At 43.6% G+C, this 8,580-nt stretch overlaps 1 long non-coding RNA gene across 1 annotated transcript; it reads left to right on the top strand.

Annotated features, from left to right (window-relative positions):
- Positions 1 to 388: 388 nt before the first annotated feature.
- On the top strand, positions 389 to 7,918 carry LOC116420322. Its single transcript, XR_004230612.1, has 3 exons — positions 389 to 590; positions 5,551 to 5,737; positions 7,705 to 7,918. It is a non-coding gene; the product is annotated as an uncharacterized LOC116420322 (long non-coding RNA).
- Positions 7,919 to 8,580: the final 662 nt, after the last annotated feature.

Here is an 8,580-nt window from a genome sequence, read left to right as displayed (position 1 = left end):
CTGCCTGAAGAAAGGAAGAGGTTGAAAGTCATCCCTTCCTCAGACTACTCTTTTCCTCCTCTGCCCTGGGACCTATAGAAAGAAATCCAAGACCCATTGAAGGGCTGGTGGTTTACAGATGCCCAGGACACCCCTTCCTCCATCTCCTCCTTAGCAGCCTGGCCTCAGGAACATAGGACCCTGGTCAGCGCTGGGTCCACTTCCAGGTGGAAGGTGCACTGTGTCCCCCCGCCCCAGCCATTCTGGGGGATAGGAGCCAAGAGAAATGATTGGGACAGAAATCCCATTGCTCTATGTTTGACGTCACAAAACCCCTTCCTCTTTTTGCTCTCCCTTCCTCCTTTGCTCTGGGAGGAGACAAGCCCCGCCTTTAGTGACGTCACAATGACTGCTCCCTCCCAACTTCTATTAAATGTAAGTCTCCTTTGTCTCTGTGTGAGGATGTGCGGAGACAAGAACTGTTGAAAGTCTGCCTGCCCCTCGTTCACTTCTCTTCCCTCCCTCCTTGAGACCCCTCCTCTCCATTATCCCCATCTTCCAGATTGACGAATCCGAAGAATCTTGCTACTGCCTAAGAGGTTGTGAGAGAGGTAAGAGTCCCCTCCCCTGCTCCTGCGTCAGCCCCTCCTTTTTCTCCATCTTTTCTTTTTTCTTCCCTCTATACCTGCCGTCTTTTCATAAACCTCTCCCCTCCCCAATTGGCTTCTTTCTCTGTCCAAGAGGATGTGTGGAAGGTGGGTGGAAGGTCCTGGGAGTATCAACACCCTTGTTTTTGAGTATGTTGCGTATGTCCGTAGGATAATCTCTGTGTGAGAATGTCTGCGTGGGTGTGGGAGGGGGTGTACGAACCTGTAGGAATCTCTGTGTAGCTGCTCCTCCTGGACTTCCTCTGCCTGCCCAGGGCTACGTTTGGAGGATTAGTTGGTTGGGGGTGGGGCTGTTGTGTAATGGTCTGAGGTGCAGTGAAAACCAGCAGGGAGAAGCCTTTGAGGAGGTATCCTTCAAACCACTCCTCAAATGGACTTTTCCAACCTTTCTTTCTGCCTTCCTTCCTCTCATCCTTGGCTTGGCCTTGGAATTGTAATGAGAGGAGACAGCTTAAATTTTTTTGAAAATATATATTACCCAATATTTATTGTAATATCTTGTTTTGAAGATGAACGGAAATGGAAATTATAGGAATATCAGCATATTTTATTGTAATAAAATCTCAGTTACAAAAATTTTATAAGCTTATATAGGAAAATAAGGAATGATTATTCTATTTCTACATATCTCCCTTTTACAAAATTATTCACCTTTAAATGTTTTTTCCCCCCTTGGAAGTATTTTTTTTTCAATTAAGTGTAAAGATAATTTTCAACATTCTTTTTTGTAACATTTTAAGTTAGGAACTCCCCCTCCCTTTCTCCATATTGTCTCTATTGTCTTTTTTATTTAGTATCCTTTAATTTAATGATATAATTATATTTTGTTCTGGTTACAACTAGCACCTGATGAAGGGGACTTTCCAAGTATTTTGTTTCAGAACAAAATTGGAGAATTGTTCCTGAACCTTCATCTTTCTATGATTTAGTGCCTGAAAGGAATTGCTTAATCTCCTTTTGAGAGATCTGTTGCATTTTCTCATGTAGATAGCTTGGATTTCTTTGTTTGAAAACTTCCCGTTCACATTCTTTGACCTGTTGAAGAATGGTTCTTAATCTTGGAAACTTACTCTTGGAATCAGTTCTTTCTATGTGTTGCAGATGTGCCAGTCCTCAGAGAACTTTGTTACAAAACTGTTTTTCCTCAATTATGTTTCCCTTCTGGTTTTAACTGGATTAGATCTATTTACCCCCAAACACTTCACTTTATAGAAGTACAATTAATCCATTTTATTTTCTGTGGTTTTCTCTGATGCTTCTTCTGTCATAACCTCTTCCCTTATATATAGATGTGACTGGTCATTTTCTACTTGCTCCTCTAATTTGATATTGATTACCTTTTTGCATCTAATTCATATATACATTTGTACTTTAATTTTATATTCGGTGTGAGATGTTGAGGATTTATCAAATTTCTGCCAAACCGTTTTCTCCTTATTCTATTTGCTTTTATTAATTAGTGTGTCTACTCAGAAATATGTGAATGGAAGATGGGTTTGGGACTGTTCAGTAATCAATAGCTCCCACCATTTATTCTCTGGAAAATATTGAAAGGCAATTTCAAGAATATCATAAAAATAAAATGGGATGAGAATTTGAGATGCTGGAGTTGTCAAGTCAACTTCTCTGTGACTATTTTTCAGATTATAGAAATAGTAGTGTCTGGCAGTGGAGAAATCACTATTATATAAACCCTTAATATTATTAATCAAAAACCAAATTCTAAACACTTTTTATATGATAGACACTGTGATTATTGTTGTAGTTGCAAGTAGATGCAAAACACAGGAGCCTTCAGTCTACTGAGGAAATATTAATGAGCTGGAAAATATCTTGATAAGATGAACTGGATGGTCAAGAGGCTAAAATTCATGAGATCAGAAGAGGAAGAAAATTATGGTGTCTCAGTTATTCTTTCAACAAATATTTATGAAGGACTTACTAATTGCCAGGCACTAAGGAATAAAAAAAAAAACACAGCAAACGACATTCTCTTTTCTTAAAGATCTCACATTCTACTAGGGAAGACAATGTACAAACAGCTGAAGTACCAACAAACCACAGAGAGGATAAATTGGAAATAAACTAGAAAACAAGAGCTCTAGAGGTAAGGAGGCCAGGAAAAGGCTTCTTGTAGAAAGTGGGATTCTAAATGGGACCTGAAATACGTAAGGGAAAACAAGAGGCAGATATGATGAGGGAGAACATTGCAGGGAGGAGGGGCAGCCTTTGAAAATGGCCAGAGATGGAGGATGGAGTGTCCAGAGTAAATAGCAATTAGGAGGAGGGGGGTCACTGGATCACAGGCTGTCTGCAGGAAGAGTGTAGGTATGGGAGGAATGCCCAGATGGGAGCAGCTTGTGATGGGCTTTGAATACCAAACAGAGGATTTCATATTTATTCCTTTAGGTGAATGGGAGCTGCTAGGACATCTTGGGGTGGCGGGTGTGACAAGGTGTTAGGAAGATCACTCTGGCAGCAGCTTGGAGGATAGACTACAGTGGGCAGACTTCTGTGGTAGGAAGTCAACCCAGCAGCTACTGAAGTAGTCCAAGGATGAGGAGATGAAGGATGTCTACGCTGAGTCTTCTCCAGAATCCCTTGCAGCTTCTTCAGATGTATAGAGGGTGGGTCTTTGTCAAATGGATCAGACAGAAGTCAGGGATTAGAGCAATGGATGGATCTTGCAAAAAGAGTAAACTTGATTCAAAAACACCCATCCCAGATCGATTGGGAGAATCCTAAAGTAAAGTGAAGCCTGGACTGCTTCCGTCCCTCCCCAGGTTTTATTTCTTCAGCTAGCCTGCCCTCCATATCCTGTGAGTTGCACCTGGTTGGCAGTTTACTGGAGCTGCTGGCCCTTTCTCTATGGGACATACTTCCCCCAGTGATGGTTGTGAGAGAAGGAAGAAGACTGGCTGGGCTAGAGAATGCTGTCACTGCAAGACTTTGCTGTGGTTTTTTGTGCATTGGAACAATTGGTCAGCCATTGTTTCTGATACAGATGAGGAAGGTGGGCTCTGTCTTTCCAATGATTTCTCCCCTCCATGATACCTGAGCCAGCCAGGCTGAATGCAGGGCTGGTGGCTTAAAAGGGTCTGGTTTTGCCAAGGTTCTGGCATTCAGGGCAGGGGTTCGTCTCTATCTGGGTCTGTGGGGAGACACTGGACAAGGTGGGAATGATGTATTGATTTGCTTGCCACATTCTGCACCCCTTTCTCCCTCAACTGCCTTTGAAAGGCAATAGCCACCACTCTGAACCTGTCAACACTGTGAAGGAAGCAAAGCATGTCCTGAAGGACTATTCCTAAGCATTCTTTTTATTATTTGCCAAATAGTCAGGGAAAGGGTGGCCATGGCAACACATCCACTAAAGTTCTCATCCCACTTGCATTTTCTTGATGTTTTTGACAATGTCTTTCAAAGTTTTCCAGAGATAAACTGGTGGAGGCTTCTGATTACTATGGACCCCAAACCCATCTCCTATTTAAAGAGATCCCTGTTCTGCCCCAGCTATAAATGAATGAATTCAGGAAAAAAGTATTTGTTGAGCTCAGTGCACAGAACTGTACTAAGTGATGAGGTACTGGATGGTTAGTTCAGTTGGAAGAGAAAGACTGAAGATGAAGAAAAGTATGATGTGTCAGTTATTTAGTCAAATAATTAGTCATTTAGCAATTTAGCCAAATTCATAAAGTGTCTACAAAGTGCCAAGCTTTGGGAAGAAAAAGAAAAGCCAAAGACTATGTCTTTTCTTAAAGGTCTCAGATCTAATTAGGGAAAGCAAGATAAATTACAGTGAAGTCACAGGATGAAATTGAGGGTATAAGGTAAACAGTAGAGAATGAAGAAGAGTTAAGCATATAGAACTGATTTTTGTAAATGGTCTTTTAAAGAAGTTTCACCCCAAAAGAGATGTGTTGTATGGGATGATGATCAGAGGGGAGAAATGGATCTAGCCAGAGCTGTTTTTAAGGGTGGGGGAGAGATGGACATGTTTATAAGTAGAGGGAAGCATCCAGTACACAAGAAGATATTGAAGTGAGACAACTGGATGAAAGAGGGAGCAGTCTGCTGGAGGAAATGGGTTGGAAGGGGACCACTTATGCAAGTATCCAAGGAATTGGCTCACTAAGGAGTAAGTCCATCTCTCTGTGTGAGACGGGGCAGAGGAGACAATGGCAGAGAACATCCGAGTGATATCAGTGGAAGAGGAGGGAATAAGAGGGAGCTCTCAGGGAATGACCTCCATATTTTCACTAAAATATGAGGCAAGGTTCTTAGCAGAGAAGGTGGGGGACGTGTTGTGGGAAGGAGTCATGGGAGTTTTGAGGAGGGATGAAAACTTTTTGAAGAACTATTGTGGTGAGTGGGAGAGAGAGTTAATTAGAGAAGTATAAAAAGATTACCTTGGGGCTGTAGGAGTAGTTTTGCTGACTTTTTTGCAAATTAATTGCAGTTTTAATAGGGAAGTAAGAGGCATGGATCAAATCCAGTGGAGAAACAATGGTAGACATCAGTCCTCACACATAGGACTTGGAAGTGAAATGAACTTAGCACCAGCCCTTTACCAATTTACTGTCAAACATTTTCAGATTGGGAAATGGAAATGAAATGGCATTTGTGCCATGCCTTTCATTATTCTATTAATATAGCTGTAGGAAGAATGGGGTTTTCAGGAAAGTGAGCTTCTTTTCATAAAGGATCTATCTTTTTTCTTTGATGATGATACAGGATACATTGTTGTCTATGGGGATGACAGATGACCAGTGTGGGTCAGGGCACATCTGACAATTTTGAGTCATTGTTCAGTTGTGTCTGACTCTTTGTCACCCCAATTGGGATTTTCCTGGCAAAGATATTAGAGCGGTTTGCCTTTTCCCTCTCCCAACTTATTTTCCAGATAAGTAACTGAGGCAAAGAGTGTTAAGTGATTTGCACAGAATTACACAACTAATAAGTGTCTGAGGCCAGATTTGAACTCCTGAAGACGAGCCCTCCTGACTTCAGGTTCAGCACTCAATCCACTGAGCCATCCAACTGCCTGTGGTTGTGCTGCCATGTTCCCACTGGTTCCCTCTGATGCCTAGGTGAGTGTTACTAGAGTAGGTGGCTTACAGAGAGCATGCCCAGCAGAGCTTTCCAGGGTCTTTGGTGCTGAAGTGATATTATTTATCTTTGATAATATCTCGTCTAAGCTTAGATGGCGTGTAAAACCTTGAAAATGTATTTCAGCAAAAGGTAAGTCTGAGATAAGATCTTCTCACCTTAGAGGGAGAATAGGATGTGAACAAGAATGCTGTCAAATGTTCATGTGGTGAAACTGGATCCTTTTAGGTAATGACTTTTAACATTTAAAAAAATAAACTTACCTCTCATCCTTCCAGTCTTCTACAGATGAGGGTTGTCTAGTGATATGGGAGTTAAAGAGGCAGCACAATCTCATAGACACACTGCTGAATTCTGAAATAGGAAAATCTGATTTCACATCCTACCTTCCTAGCTGTGGACACTCCCTGGAAGTGTGACCTCACATATCTCCCATCACTACTCTGGCCTTCAGTTTTTTCCTCTATAAAAGGAGAAGTTTCAACTAATTGACCTTGAATGTTGCTTCCAGATCTCTGAGCCTAAGTGAGATGTAAGACAAGCCCCTTTACTTCCCCGGGCTTCAGTTTCCTCTGTAGCATAAAGGGATTGGACAAGGTGGACTCAGAGTGCTTTGCACTGGAGATTTAAGTCTATGATCCTCTGGATTCATTTGGTGGTTTAAGGTAAGGACTGGATGAAGAGGGAAGTGAGGCAGCAGATAGAGCACACACACAAGAGATTGGAAGGAGAGGCTTGGCTTGGGGTGGAGGCCATGGTCCAATGGCTAGAATAGTGGTGGGACAAAGAGTTGGAGGAGGAGCCAGATTAGAGAATCAACTCTACTGCTTATACAAAGATATATCTAGAGTCTCCCTCACTATCTGATTTTTGTATAGCCCAGGCTTAATTTTACTTTGAGCTTTGGGCTTTCCTGATTTGACATTGTAAAGTTTTGTTCAAAACTGGCTAGGTATTTAACAAATATCATTCCTAGCTCAGACCAGCCCTCTTCTAGTACATTTTTGCTCCAAGTTTTGTCCTAGTCTGTGGCAGTATTTCCACTTTTCCTGGAGTACAGCCACTAGACTTGGTTGCTCACCCTTTCCCTTGGATTCACCTACTAGTGAATCTCTGACATGGCTTCTTCTCTGTCAACCAAGTAGCAGGACATGGCCATTTGTCTCCTCAGCTTCTTGGGTCAGGGGTGACATAGGAGACAGTTTTTGGACTGACCTTGGATCCTCCAACATCTTTTGCCTGTATTTATTGTGTGTACTGAGTCACTTCAGGTCTTCATTCTTGAGGTAAGTTTCTGAGAGCCTCTAGGGGCTGCTGGTTAGATGCCTGGACCCCCTGAGGTCTGATGGGTCCCCTCAGCGATGCTCCTTGTGGGTAAGATAGCATCCTGGATCCTGAGAGAATCCTCAGGCTTCTGTCTGCCCTTTTCTTTATACCATGGGGGAATTGCCCAGCAGCAATTCCCTCCGGTTTCCTCCAGTTCAGACATAACCAGGGGCAGACATGCATACATGTCTCTCCCAGCCCATTGATTGCTTTTGTCTCCTACTTCTTGGAGAAAGGAGGGTGAGCTCAGCCCCTCTCCCAGACCACCCTCTTCCTCCTTTACTCTGAGGCTATTGTAGCTACTGGGCTCTTCCCTTCTGTGGAGCCTACAGATCCTCTGCCCCCCTGCTGTCCCTGTGTTCCATAAATGGAATGACCTTGGACAACCACAAGCTGAGCTCAATAACTCCCCCCCCCCCAGCCTCAGCAGTTGCCCTCAGGAACCTGTGACCCTGCTCAACCCCAGGCCCTTTTGCGAGTAGAAGATGCACTCTGACACCCTCCCCTCACCAGGCTGGGAGATGGGAGTTGAGAGAAATGATGGGGGGGTGGCTTTCCAGTGCCCTGGGCCTGCCAGAATATAGCCCCCTCCCCTCTCTTCTCCCCCCTCCTTTTTCTCTAGGTGGAGACCAGCCCTGCTGGCAGTCTTCTCTGTCAGAGATGGAGGAGGAGGAGGGATTTCCCTTTCCCTCTTGAGTCTGGAAGGGATTTGTGTGCAGCTGGAAATTTGCCTACCCCCAGTCCCCTCCCCTTTACATCAGCCATCACAAAGACCCCCACCCCTGCCTGACAGACACAGAAGTTCCTGCACTTATCTGCTTAGACGTGTGAGGTAAGCCCTCCCTCCTGGCACTCCCCATCCTGCCCCACCTCCCTCATTCCCCCTATTTTATTCTCTTCTGTCCCTTCTTCAACCTTCTCCTGAACCTCCCCTCCCCCACCAAATTAGTTTTGTTTTAATTACTGAATGGATAGATGTGGGCATGAATGGAGGTTGTCATGAATATTAATACCTTTTTTATGCCTCTGCTGTGTTTTAGACAGGACCATATGTGTGCTTATGTATGGGTGTTTGTGTCCATGTGTTTACCTGTGTGGACCTCCTCCTCCAGGTCTGCTCCTCCCTGGTGCTTCTTGCCTGCCCAGGCCTCTGTTTGAATGTTTAGGTTTGGGTGGCAGTCAGTATGGTGGGTTGTGGTAAGGTGGAGGCCAACAGGGAGAAGCCTTTAGGGACACTTCTTCTCACCCCACCTCAGGTGGACTTTTCCATCCTTCGTTCAGTCTTGGAGCTAGGGACAGAGGAGACAGTATAGGAATTCATCCCATCCTATTCTCCATGTGTTCTCTTTTGTTTGAGGTTCTTTAATTTTGTTTTTCTTCTGGTTCCAACCATCACCTAGTAAATGCAACGTTTCCATGTTCCTCATTTTGGAACAAAAAGAGAGACTATCCCTGACCCAGAAAATCTGTATGATTTACAGACTATAAGAAGAGAATT

The sequence above is a fragment of the Sarcophilus harrisii genome, chromosome X (genome assembly GCF_902635505.1).
Source record: "Sarcophilus harrisii chromosome X, mSarHar1.11, whole genome shotgun sequence".
Classification (NCBI taxonomy): Eukaryota; Metazoa; Chordata; class Mammalia; order Dasyuromorphia; family Dasyuridae; genus Sarcophilus; species Sarcophilus harrisii.
Note: the sequence above shows the minus strand (reverse complement) of the source record. Positions and strands in the feature narration are given on the sequence as shown.